At 44.1% G+C, this 12,940-nt stretch overlaps 1 pseudogene; it reads right to left on the bottom strand.

Annotated features, from left to right (window-relative positions):
* Positions 1 to 438: 438 nt before the first annotated feature.
* Positions 439 to 1,931, bottom strand: LOC129463669 (SWI/SNF-related matrix-associated actin-dependent regulator of chromatin subfamily E member 1-like; annotated as a pseudogene).
* Between the last annotated feature and the right edge of the window lie 11,009 nt (positions 1,932 to 12,940).

Here is a 12,940-nt window from a genome sequence, read left to right as displayed (position 1 = left end):
CTGAGTAGCTGGGATTACCAGCCTCTGTAGCCAGCTCATATTATGGCCAGTTTTAGAGATAACTGCCAAGATATAATTGTTTATAGCTAATGACAGATATAAATATTTTAAAATGCTATTTGGAGCCAGGTTTTACATGCTTAATTTCTCGAATTTTTTTTCTTTTTTTTTTGGATAGATCTTGCTCTGTCACCCAGGCTGGAGTGCAATGGCATGATCTCGAGTAACTGCAACTTCCACTGCCTGGGTTCACGCAATTCTCCTGCTTAGCCTCCTGAGTAGCTGGGACTACAGGCGTGCGCCACCATGCCCAGATAATTTTTGTACTTTTAGTAGAAACAGGGTTTCACCATGTTGGCCAGGATGGTCTCAAATTCCTGACCTCAAGTGGTCCACCCACCTCGGCCTCCCAAACTGTTGGGTTTACAGGCGTGAGCCACTGCGCCTTGCCTACATGCTTAATTTCTTTTTTTTTTTTTAAACCAAAAAACATTTTTTCATTTAAAAAAGTATTTAGAACACATAAAACAAGGCAACATTTATTCTTTTTTCTCATCTTCTGGTATGGGATCTGTTGGTGCTCCTCCACTGTTGTGCTGTTGCTCTCTGAGCCAGTGTTACTATCACTGGTTCCTTCCTCTGCCATACTGTCGACCCCCTCCTGCCACTCTCGTCCTCAGGAGTAGACGTGCCTTCTTCACCATTCTGTTGGCTCTCTATCATTTCTTCAAGCTGTGTCTCCTCTGTCTCCATTGGAATGTTGTCGTCATCTTTCTTCTCCTCGCCTTTGTTGGCTGCTTGTTATTCCTCAGGAAGGATGTTGCTCTGACTACACTCAGCTTCCTCTGCTGCCTCCTTCTGCCTTTCCTCCTGCCCTTTGCGGGACTGTTCCTCTGCCTGTGCAATCTCAGCTGCAGTTTTCTCCATATCCACTTCTACTTTCAGACGGCACAATCTTTTAAGTTCATTGTTGAGTGAATCTGTGCTTTCCAGGAATTTCCTCTTCTTCTCCTGGTGTCGTTCCTCTATTTGAAGAAGTTCAGCTTCTAGTTTTCGCGATGAACCATTAAGGATTGAACCTGTCGTTTGAGGACCTGCATTCTAGCTGTTATGACAACTGACCAAACATCTGCCACCACACTCCCACTAAGGATTTCACTGATGAGGAGGTGGTTCCTCTGGAAATGGGTGGTGGCTGTATGCTTCACTGAAAAGCCATCATCATAATCATCTGGATCTTCAGTAGGCTGAATGCTCATGTATGGTTCTCCTTTCTCCAAGCGAGACTGTCTCTGTCGACTTTCTCCCTCTAAAGCAGCTTCTGCACGACTTTTTGCATTTATGTAAGCAAGGTATACGGGGGAATTATGATAGGCCTTCATAGATTCATTGTACTCTATCTTTTCTTCTTTGCATTCATTTAAATATTCTTGTTTTTCATCAGTGAGATCTTGCCACATGCCACCAATAATCTAGCCAATCTCCCACAACTTTAGGTCAGGGTTGGAAGCCTTTACTTGGTCTCAGACCTTTCTGCTGTACCTCACGTAGGGCATCAGCAGCTTATTTGGTGGCTTTCAGGGTTTTGGAATTGTAATAGCAGAGGATGCCATGACCCAGCTGTTGGTGGCCGGGTTTCCTCCCAGCCTGTAGTTGCTGTCGGTGAGCTGACTGAATGCATTGTATCCCACAGTCCATTGTGTATCCTGCATTTGTGTTGCAGGAGCTGGGGTGGGAGGTGGGGCATAAGATGGTCTTTTTGACATTTTGGAAGATTAAGTTCTCGGTTCCTTAAGAATGAATCTAAGACACCATGGGCAGAAAAAGCGCCTGCAGCTCCGGCTTCACGTTCCTTTACATGCTTAATTTCTAAGCAGACCCTTTAAAAAAAAAAGGTAACACAAATGTAAATTTACTCTCAGTCCATGAATCCTGGTGATTAATGCAGTCTGAATTTGTGAGATCTTATTGTGTTTTTGAAGTGAAGCCAGCTGGGCTTCTGGGTCAGGTGGGGACTTTGAGAACTTTTCTGTCTAGCTAAAGGATTATAAACACAACAATCAGTGCTCTGTGTCTAGCTAAAGGTTTGTAAATGCACCAATTAGCACTCTGTAAAAGCGCACCAATCAGCGCTCTGTGTCTAGCTAAAGGTTTGTAAATGCACCAATCAGCACTCCATAAAAATGGACCAATCAGCACTCTGTAAAAGTGACCAATCAGCGCTCTGTAAAATGGACCAATGAGCAGGATGTGGGCGGGGCCAAATAAGGGACTAAAAGCTGTCCACCCTGGCCGGCTGTGGCAACCCACTCGGGTCCCCTTCCACACTGTGGAAGGTTTGTTTTTTCACTCTTCACAATAAATCTTGCTGCTGCTCACTCTTTGGGTCCGCGCTATCTTTATGAGCTGTAACGATAACTGCAAAGGTCTGCGGCTTTACTCCTGAAGTCAGTGAGACCACGAACCCACCGGGAGGAACAAACAACTCCAGGCATGCCGTCTTTAACAGCTGTAACACTCACTGCGAAGGTTTGTGGCTTCACTCCTGAAGTCAGCGAGACCATGAACCCACCAGAAGGAACAAACAACTCCGGATGCACCACCTTTAAGAGCTGTAACACTCACTGTGAAGGTCTGCAGCTTTACTCCTGAAGTCCGCAAGACCACGAACCCACCAGAAGGAAGAAACTCGGGGCACATCTGAAGGATCAAACTCCAGACACACCATCTGTAAGAACTGTAACTCTCACCGCGAGGGTCCGCAGCTTCATTCTTGAAGTCAGCGAGACCAAGAACCCAGGAAGGAACCAATTCCGGACACATTTTCACATGTATTAATGAGGTTGTGCTCAGTAAATCTAAACAACTCTATAAGATATTAATTAAAAGGTATTTAATCAGAATTAGATTAATATTCAAATTCAAATTGTGGCAATCAATTCTAAAGCACAGTGGTAACAGGACACCTTTTTTTTTTTCTTTTTTTTGAGACAAAGTCTCCCTCTGTCACCCAGGCTGAAGTACAGTGGTGCGATCTTGGCTTACTGCACTGCCCACCTTGGCTTTCAAAGTTCTGGGATTACAGGTGTGAACCTTCACACCTGACCTCCTGGAAAACGTTTTTATTTTTATTTTATTTATTTATTTTTGAGACAGAGTCTTGCTCTTGTCATCCAGGCTGGAGTGCAGTGGCACAATCTCAGCTCACTGCAACCTCCACCTCCCAGGTTCAAGTGATTCTCCTGCCTCAGGCTCCAAAGTATCTGGGATTGCAGGTACCTACCATCACGCCCAGCTAATTTTTGTATTTTTAGTAGAGATGGGTTTTCACCATGTTGGCCAAGCTGGTCTCTAACTCCTGACCTCTTGTTCTGCTCACCTCGGCCTCCCAAAGTGCTGGGATTACAGGCATGACCCACCGTGCCAGCCCTGGAAAACATTTTTAAAGGGGCCTCAGTGATAGCCAACTCGGTACTCATCTTAGTGCCTTCCTTCCTTCCCTATTTCACTGCCCCTGCTGACATTCATGTCTACTGGCTCCATTTTTTCAAATACACTCTGCATGTGAGCTTTGTCTCTTATTTTGAGGAACTCAGGCCAAGATATATGGGATATTTGATATATGCAATATATAGTACTTGGTAGTAAATTTTTGTTGCTTAAATGACAATGTTGTGCCAATAATGTTTGCATTACTCACTTGGATCATTCAGGTAGCATGAATTTTATACAAAATATGTGCCTAATTTGATAGGAAATAAGTCCCTACTGCACATTTGATGGCAAAATCTTCATAGCATAGTTCTGATTACATCTGTCATTCAAACCACTCAACAGTATATCAGGGTCAATGTCATTGAAAATCAGCTTAGGCCTCAGTGGAAGAAAATAGCAATGTTACGGGATCTCTAGGGTGTCAGTTTTCTTCCTGGAAACCTCTGTGGCTGGTGGCGCTTTTGCCTGAGTTCTTGTCCTGCATCCAGTAAGAATGAGGTACGCAGACATGTGAAGGGTGAAGAAGACGAAGAGGAGTTTTATTTAGTGTTAGAACAGTTCAGAAGAGACCCACAGTGGATAACTCCTTTCTGTAGGCAAGTCCTCTCATTGAGTGTTCAGCTCTCAGCAGAGAGAAGGCCCTGGAGAGCGTGGCAGAGAGGAGGCCCTGGAAAGGGTTGCTCCTCTCCGCAGGCTATGCAGACGTCTCTGCAGGCCTCTGAAGCTCTCAGCAGAGAGGGTAGCTCCTCTTTACAGCTGGTCCTCCTGTTGTCTCTCCATCTTCTGCCCTCTGCCCTGCTCTGGCTGAGCCTGAGGCTTTTATGGACTTCAGAGGGGAAAAGTACCAGTCGATTGGTCCATGGGCAGCCATGGGCAGCCCAGAGGAGGCACCACAAGTCCCCGTTCCAATTCATGAACTGGTAGCCCAGTGCTCAGCCTTCGGGCCCTCACTGGCCTGTAGTTCGGCCTTACTGGGAACCAGCCCCATTCTGCCCAGGAGCCTGTCTGCCTCCTGCGGCCATCCATGGCAGGGTGCTGGCACCAAAGGGCACCTGCAGGCCACTACCCAGCCACCCTCACCTTCCCCTCCTGTGCTCCTCAGCACCCAAAATCCAGAGGGGGCCGAGGTGGCAGAGGGATGGTATGTCAGCACTGGCCCAAGCCTACGCATACCTGGCCTGGCTGTGACAGTGCCTGGGCTCGACCCTAATCCTGCTCTAAGATCAGAGCAGGCCCTGGGAGTGGGGAGATGCTAGGCAGTGGGAGTAGGCACCTCTGAATCTGCAAGGGCATGGGGGGGCCTTCCCAGGCCCCCCAATCCTGCAGGATACCTGGCACTGCAGCCCCAGTTTTCAGTGGGGTGGGGTGGGGCTCCTGCCTGTTGCATGGAGCTGGAGGCCCTGATCCACAGCCAAGACTTGGGAGGCTGTAGCCCCGCCCAGGAGGGCGGAGCTCCTGCCTACCCCCGGCTCCCAAGAGCACAGAGGTGCTGGAGTTGCTGCTGTAGCTTAGGCAGCTGCAGTTGTACCTGGGGAGGTCCCGCCCCAGTAACTTGTAAGGGGCAGAGTTCCCACTTGTCACTGGCTCCCAGCGCCTCCCACCGGCAACTGGCAGCGCCCCGTCCAAGCCTGGGGCAGGGGCTCTAGGTCCTCACTGGGCCTGGACCGGCATCTCAGGTAGGGGCGATATTGCTGAAAGCTCCCGCTGTGGTCCTGGCTCTTAGGGGTGGCCTGGATCTCCCCCTCGCCAGGTGGGCGACTCGGCCAGGCCTCATTGTGGCGGCCCCCAGGGTGGCGGGCTGGGGGTGGGGGGGTTGCGGTGGGGTGGAGGGGTGGAGGAATCAGCGGTAGAGGGGTGGGGGCTGTTTGCCTCCTCCCTGTACCCTCCTTGCAGTGGCCAGTGTGATGGCAGCGGCACAGCAGATGGCCCACTGCTGCCATCAACAGTATGATAACAATATAGGGCTGGGTGCGGTGCCTCACACCTGTAATCCCAGCACTTTGGGAGGCCAAGACGGGCAGAACACTTGAGGCCAGGAGTTGGAGACCAGCCTGGACAACATGGAGAAACCCCGTCTCAACCAAAAATACAAAAATTAGCTTGACCTGGTGGCATGCACCTGTAATCCCAGCTATTCAGGAGGCTGAGGCAGGAGAATCGCTTGAACCCGGGAGGTGGAGGTTGCAGTGAGCTGAGATCACACCACTGCAGTCCAGCCTGGGCAACAAAGCGAGACTCTGTCTCAATAATAATAGTAATAGTAATAAACAATATAAGATGATGTTCGCCGGGCACGGTGGCTCATGCCTGTAATCCCAGCACTTTGGGAGGCCCAGGCGGGTGGATCACGAGGTCAGGAGATCGAGACCATCCTGGCTAACACGGTGAAAACCCATCTATACTAAAAGTACCAAAAAAATTAGCCGGGCTTGGGTGGCAGGCGCCTGTAGTCCCAGCTACTCGGGAGGCTGAGGCAGGAGAATGGCATGAACCTGGGAGGCGGAGCTTGCAGTGAGCCGAGATTGCACTACTGCACTCCAGCTTGGGCGACAGAGCAAGACTCCGTCTCAAACAAAAAAAACAAACAAACAAAAAACAAAGCTGTTCAGGCCAGGCATAGTGGCTCAAGCCTGTAATCCCAGCACTTTAGGAGGCCGAGGTGGGTGGGTCACCTGAGTCCAGGAGTTTGAGATGAGCCTAGCCAGGAGTTTGAGATCAGCCTGGCCAACATGGCAAAATGCTGTCTCTACGATTTTGCCGGGCTTGGTGGCTGGCGCCTGCAGTCCCAACTACTCAGGAGGTTGAGGTGGGAGGATCCACTGAGCCCGGAGGTCCAGGCTCTAGTGAGCCGTGATCACACCACTGCACTCCAGCCTGGGCAACAGAATGAGACCCTGTCTGTATGAGATCCAGGTTCTGTATGCCTGGGCTTAATTTTTATTTGAAGAAGGCATGCCTGCCCCCAAAAATAAATAAATAGAAACCAGGCTTCTTACTCCTACAGAGACCTCTCGCAGCTCCTCTCGAACCAACTGGAGAGTTCTGTGTTAAACAGTATCCCCAGTGCAGCCTTTGAAGAATTCTGGACATTACCTCAGTGTCCTGAATGAAGTTCTTGCTCTACGATTGACACCCTTGTCCTGCCTTTAGTGTTTATTCTTCAACGACCCAATTATTCCAGATTTCTGCTGGTGATCTAAGTATAATACAATTTACTGAAATGTATTGTTAGAATCATTCTAGAATGACTTGTTATGAGAAATGTAGGCACAAGCTGAGTTTTCTGTTCCACATTAAAAATGAGCTACAATTTAGGTGAGTTCTTAGTAAATGTGTGCAGAGAGATCTCATTGAAACAGCAATCAATTCTTCATTAACTTTGCTATTAGAAGCAAGCAATAATAGAATTCTCCCAAAATAGTGGATAAACTATAATATACTTTGAATTAAATTTGATGGATTTCTTCCCACTCAATGGATTTGACTGCCTAAACTCTTTTGGTCTGAATTTTAAATGATTTCATGTCCCCTGTGCACATATTGTGGTGTGGCCATGGGAGACCTGATTGGTGTTGGGTAAGAGGTTCAAGGTGGTCTGGGAATGGAAACAGCCCATGGGAAATTCACATGCAGATAATGAAGTGGTGGTTGTACCTGAAATAGCGATCAAAATGCAATTCAATCTGTGTAGAGACTTCAGTCTCTGCTCTTCTGGGGCCTTTCCTGCATAGGACAAGCAAGTTAATGCTTTTAAAATGATCCCCATGTTCCTTCTTGAGAATGGAATTTAAACTTGCATTTTAAATCTTCTGTTCAGTGCTTTAAAGGTAAAGTTGATAATTTATTATAATTATTTAAAAATAAAACCCACTTTCTAGTCCTTCTCTTTATGGAATATTCTATCTGTCACTATGTAGACAATGGCCTGCTGTGGAATAAAATTGGTGAATGCTAAATATATGAGATAGAAACACAATTTTATTCTACTATGCATGCTCATTTGCTATCATCACATTTATCAGGGAACAAGTAGCCTCAAATAGTCCTTTAGTGTGTTGTTATTGTCCCTGTTTTCCGTTAAGTTTTGTGTATTTTCCTGGTCTTACTAGTAATATTACTATATTTAGTTATACTGCAAACACAATCTTCCTTTTGGTAGGCTTTGCTCTTCCTAAATGTCTACCATGAAAAACCAACCAACCAACCAATCAGCCAAACAAACAGCAAAAGCTCAATTACCAAAAAAAAAAAAAATTAAGACAACCAGGAAAACTCAAACGTTTACTCAGAATCAATTATCTTACTAAGAAGCCGTAATTGCAGTTTTTACATATGTACCAGGCACTAACCATATGCTCAGTCCCCAGCAGATGTATGCATCAATGAGGCCTTGCCATCATGGTTTCTAAACTATATTGCTGTCATTATTTCACATTAAAATCATTCTTATCTAATTTCCAAAGATCCATATTGTGCCTATATGTAATTGGTGGATTAATAGGTATTTACAATTGTCGTGGGACTTCTTAGTTTGGCTAAAAGCCAGGTTCTTGTCACATGGCCATGAGAAATTAGGCTCGCAGACACTTTGAAAGGTAAGAAAAATGCAATTTATTGGGTGAAAAGGAAAAAAAGGGAAATGGGGGCTCTCGCTTGCTAGCTGGTTTCCTGCCTCACAGATTGAATCCCAGGTTCCACCCCAGAACAGGAGAGGCCAGGCTGGAATCCCAGGCTCCTCTCCCATGCAAAGGGCGCAAACTTCCATGGCTCACTCTATTTTCCCAGTGTGCAGGCCAGTTGGAGTTTCTCCCGGGACCCCTTTATACTTGGCTGTCTCACAATGATTTGGAAGTCTCTGATTGCCTTTAACCTGAAGGAAATATATCTTTGGTGAAACATGAACGAAATTGTTCTCCTACTACCCATTTGTCCTTTGTTTAGAATAAGGTTATGTAAATACACCTTTGAGCTGGGGATGAGGTTTGGGGAAGTTGCCTCAGTTTGTGCCCTCACTGATATGTAAAAAAACCAAGAAATGGCATTTTTGTCTCCTAAAGAACAGGAAATAGATATTTAATTAATGACACCAAAGTTGGACCAACCTTAAATGTTTGTAGTTTTTCTTTTTATTATATACATAAATACATATATACATACATATATATACATTTAAAATTAATAGTGTAGGCCATGCGCAGTGGCTTACACCTGTAATCCCAGCACTTTGGGAAGCTGAGGTGCATCACTTGAGGCCAGAGGTTCGAGACCAACCTGGCCAACATGGCAAAACCTTCTCTCTACAAAAAATACAAAAATTAGCCAGGCATAGTGGCGCACACCTGTAATCCCAGCTACTAGGGAGGCTGAGGCACAAGAATCACTTGAACCCAGGAGGCAGAGGCTGCAGTGAGCCAAGATCACGCCACTGCACTCCAGCCTGGTCAGCAGAGCGAGACCTTGTCTCAGAAAAAAAAAAAGAAAGAAAGAAAAAGAAAAAAGAAAAAAATTAATAGTGTAAACCAAAAATAAAATTTGAAGGATCCCAACCATCTGAATGGACCCCTCCTCTCAGTCAAGGACATGCCAGAGTCATCTAAAAATCTAGTTCAGGCCATGAAAGAAGAAGGAGTTGGACATGCCTCATTATACCTCTCTAGAATTAATATCAACACAGACCTTTATATAATAGTCTATTCTCTCCAAAGCCTGTTAATTGGAGGCTTCATCTGCATGATGAAACATAGATCTCTGCAACCCCTTATCCACAAACCTTTATCATAACCCAGACATTCCTTTCTACTGATAATAACTCTTTTAGTCAATTGCCAATCAGGAAATTTTTAAATCTACCTATGACCTGGAAGCCCCACCCCCTCCCTCAGATCTTTGTGTTGTCCTGCCCTTCCAGATCAAACCAGTGTAAACCTTACATGGATTGATTGATATGTCTCCCTAAAATGTATAAAAGCAAGCTGCACCCCAACAACCGTGAGCACATGTCATCAGGATCTCCTGCGGCTGTGTCACAGGTGCATCCCTAACCTTGGCCAAATAACCTTTCTAAATTGACTGAGACATGTGTCAGATGTTTTGGTTTCACAATAGTGATGGGGTCTCACTAAGTTGCCTAGGCTTGTCGGAACTCCTGGGCTCAAGCCATCTTCCCCTCTCTGCCTCCTAAAGTGCTGAGCTTACAGGTGTGAGCCACTGCAACTGGTCCCTGTTCCTTTTTTTTTCTAAGGAGAACAGAATCCCATATTTCCCATCTTCTAGTCCTTAACAATGTAGCAGCCCATAAATTATCATATACTTTTTTTCCTGAGACACAGTTTCACTCTGTTGCCCAGGCTGGAGTGCAGTGGCCTAATCACGGTTTACTGCAATCTCTGCCTCCCAGGTTCAAGCAATCCTCTTGCCTCAGCCTCCTAAGTAGCTGGGATTACAGGCGCACACAACCATGCCCAGCTAATTTTTGTATTTTTAGTAGAGACGTGGTTTCACCATATTGGCCAGGCTGGTCTTGAACTCCTGATCTCAGGTGATCTGCCCGCCTCGGCCTCCCACAGTGTTGGGATTACAGGCATTAGCCATTGCACCTGGCCCCCTTCACTTATTTTTATCCAGTTTCTGTAGCAGTACTATTCATGAAATACACTCATTATGTACTTAGGACGAGCAGAATGGTGAATGGTGTTATTAGTTAACTGCTGCTGCCCAATTACCACAAAGAAGAAAATAAAATATTACTATTTGGGGGTTTCATCAACATGAAGATGGCTGTAATTTCAATTTCTGAGTTATGGCAAGGAAAATGGGAGCAGAGGGAAGAGTACAGTGGAGCAGTGAATGGGAAGGGAAGGGAAGGGAAGGGAAGAAGGGTTGGGGACTGGTGTCCAATATCCAATGTATTTGGCATTCAAAAGACTTGACTTCTATATCAAAGCCATTTTGAATATATGTTAGCAACTGAGTCTTAAATGAGTGACTTGTCTGGCACAACTAGTAATAAGATGAAAGCGAAATTAATGTTTTATTAGAACAGAATTATTGAAAACAGTGCCAAAGGCTATTCTCTTTGGACATTTTAATAATGTAGAGCTGGCCACACTTTGGGCAGCACTTTGGGAGGCTGAGGCGGGCAGATCACAAGGTCAGGAGTTTGAGACCAGTCTGGCCAACACAGTGAAACCCCGTCTCTACTAAAAATACAAAAATTAGCCAGGCGTGGTGGCGTATGCCTGTAGTCCCAGCTACTCAGGAGACTGAGGCAGGGGAATCGCTAGAACCTCGGAGCAGAGGTTGCAGTGAGCTGAGATCAGGCCACTGTACTCCAGCCTGGGTGACAGAACAAGACTCCGTCTCAAAAAAAAAAAAAGCATTTAGTAGCATCTGCAAGGTCTTTTGGCCATGTAAGGTAACATCACAAGCTTTGGGGATCAGGATGTAGATATCTTTTGGAGGCTGTTATTCAGCCCAGCATGATTATATAAATGTTCATAGCAATTTAATGGATCTTATTGTCATCCTCCAATGCTATGATTGTTACATTCTCCTCCAGGACCCCCTTCTTCCCAAAGCTATCAGAAAAGGAGATACAGATTCAACTCATATCCTATTACCATTTTCACTGAACTTTGCTTCTTACAAAAAAAAAAAAGTGCTTTGCGCATGATGCTTAATGAAAAAGAGTAGTCAGCAAGTTGTTATTGGCTTAGGTTGGGCAAGGAGAATTTTACAGAGATCAAGTGAAAGAACAGAGAAGGAAATTTAATACTGTTGCATGCCCTTGATCAAAATTTTAATAATGAGCTTGTTTTTAAATGCCGTAATGTCTGAACTTTATGTTCTTCAGAAATACCTTGTGAAAAGTTCAGTAGTAAAGTTCATGTGATCACTTATGTTGACAATGTTACTACATAGTATAGGATTTAGAAAATTTTTTATAAGAACTTTTAAGTTTCTGCTATATATTTGAAATAACAAAGAAAACTTAGAACCTTTCTCAAGATGCGTTTAATTGGAAGTATTTCTTTCAAAGCTCTTGTTTTATTATCAAATAATTTGGGATCAACATTGGGGTAAAACAGAGTATTACTCCCATTTTACTCGAAATATACATTGAGTTGTAATATAGTTGTACATCTACTAACCATTTTGTATGTCAGTTATATCAGTGTGTCTCTTGAATAAATTCTTTTGAAACACTGAAGTTAAACGACTAAGTTGGCATTATCATTCCTGTCTATAAATAACTGTGGCAAGAAAGTACCTGGACCTTTCCAGTTTTTGATGGAAAACTTTGTTGGTATCTTTGCAATTAACTTTATGTTTAACTCAGTGAAGGGGCTGAATCAGTCATATTTTTAATTTTCTTGAATGTGATAAGTGTGTATATATTGGATATAAAACAAATCATTTTGCTGGGCTTTTTCTCCTAAATCCCATCTCACAATTTTGTCTAAAAATCTAACATTTTCTCTTTAATCATTCTAATTTATCATTCATATAGAAAGGTTTTGTAAACATCTACCGTATGTAAATTGTGCTGTTGCATTTAAATTTTTGTGGTCTTAATATTTTTGGGATTTTATTTTGTGTCTCTGACTCTAATTTAGAGTGCATACATTTAGGATTTCCTTTTCTTCTTTTATTAATGGTATTAAAATCAGAAAAGACGTTGGCCTTTAAGACTACTGATTTCCTATTTTCTACAATGAAAATAACTGGAAATGTCAATTTGAATGTGCTACTAAAAATTACTTTAAAACTATTTTATCAATTTTCTTATCTTAAAAGATAAGTTAGAGCGGAGGGAGAAAATAAATGATCAAAGGAAATTTCCAGATGAAGGAATGACCCCAGTAGCCATTTTTTCTTTGAGCTTGAAGACTTGAGATATACCTAAATGTTTGTGAGTGTAATCTTTAAATACAAAGGAATATCAGTTGCTTTCATTTTTAAATTTCATTTAATTTCTTTTGAGGCAGGGTCTTTCTCTGCTGCCTAGGCTGGAGTGCAGAGGCATGATGCTTACTGGGCTCCCTCGGCTTACCGCAGCCTTGACCTCCAGGGCTCAACCAATCTTCCCACTCAGCCTCCCAAGTAGCTGGGACTACAGGTGCACACCACTACACCCAGCTAATTTTTGTATTTTTTGTAGAGATGGGTTCTTGCCATGTTGCCCAGTCTGGTCTCGAACTCCTGGGCTCAAGCGATTGGTCTGCCTCAGCCTCCCAAAGTGCTGGGGTTACATGTGTGAGCCACTTCACCCAGCCGCTTTTGTTTGTACAACTTGACCTTATTTTTGTTGACAGTGAATGGACAAAGGTCTTATTAGAATCATGATATAAACAAATGTGATAAATGCGTTTATTTCTAAAATTTTATGTATTCAAAAAATATATAAATACAAATGGGCCCTTAGAACATGTTGAAAAGACTAGGT

This window comes from Symphalangus syndactylus, chromosome 15 (genome assembly GCF_028878055.3).
Source record: "Symphalangus syndactylus isolate Jambi chromosome 15, NHGRI_mSymSyn1-v2.1_pri, whole genome shotgun sequence".
Lineage (NCBI taxonomy): Eukaryota > Metazoa > Chordata > Mammalia > Primates > Hylobatidae > Symphalangus > Symphalangus syndactylus.
The sequence above is the reverse complement of the archived record's forward strand: the minus strand, read 5'-3'. Positions and strand labels throughout refer to the sequence as shown.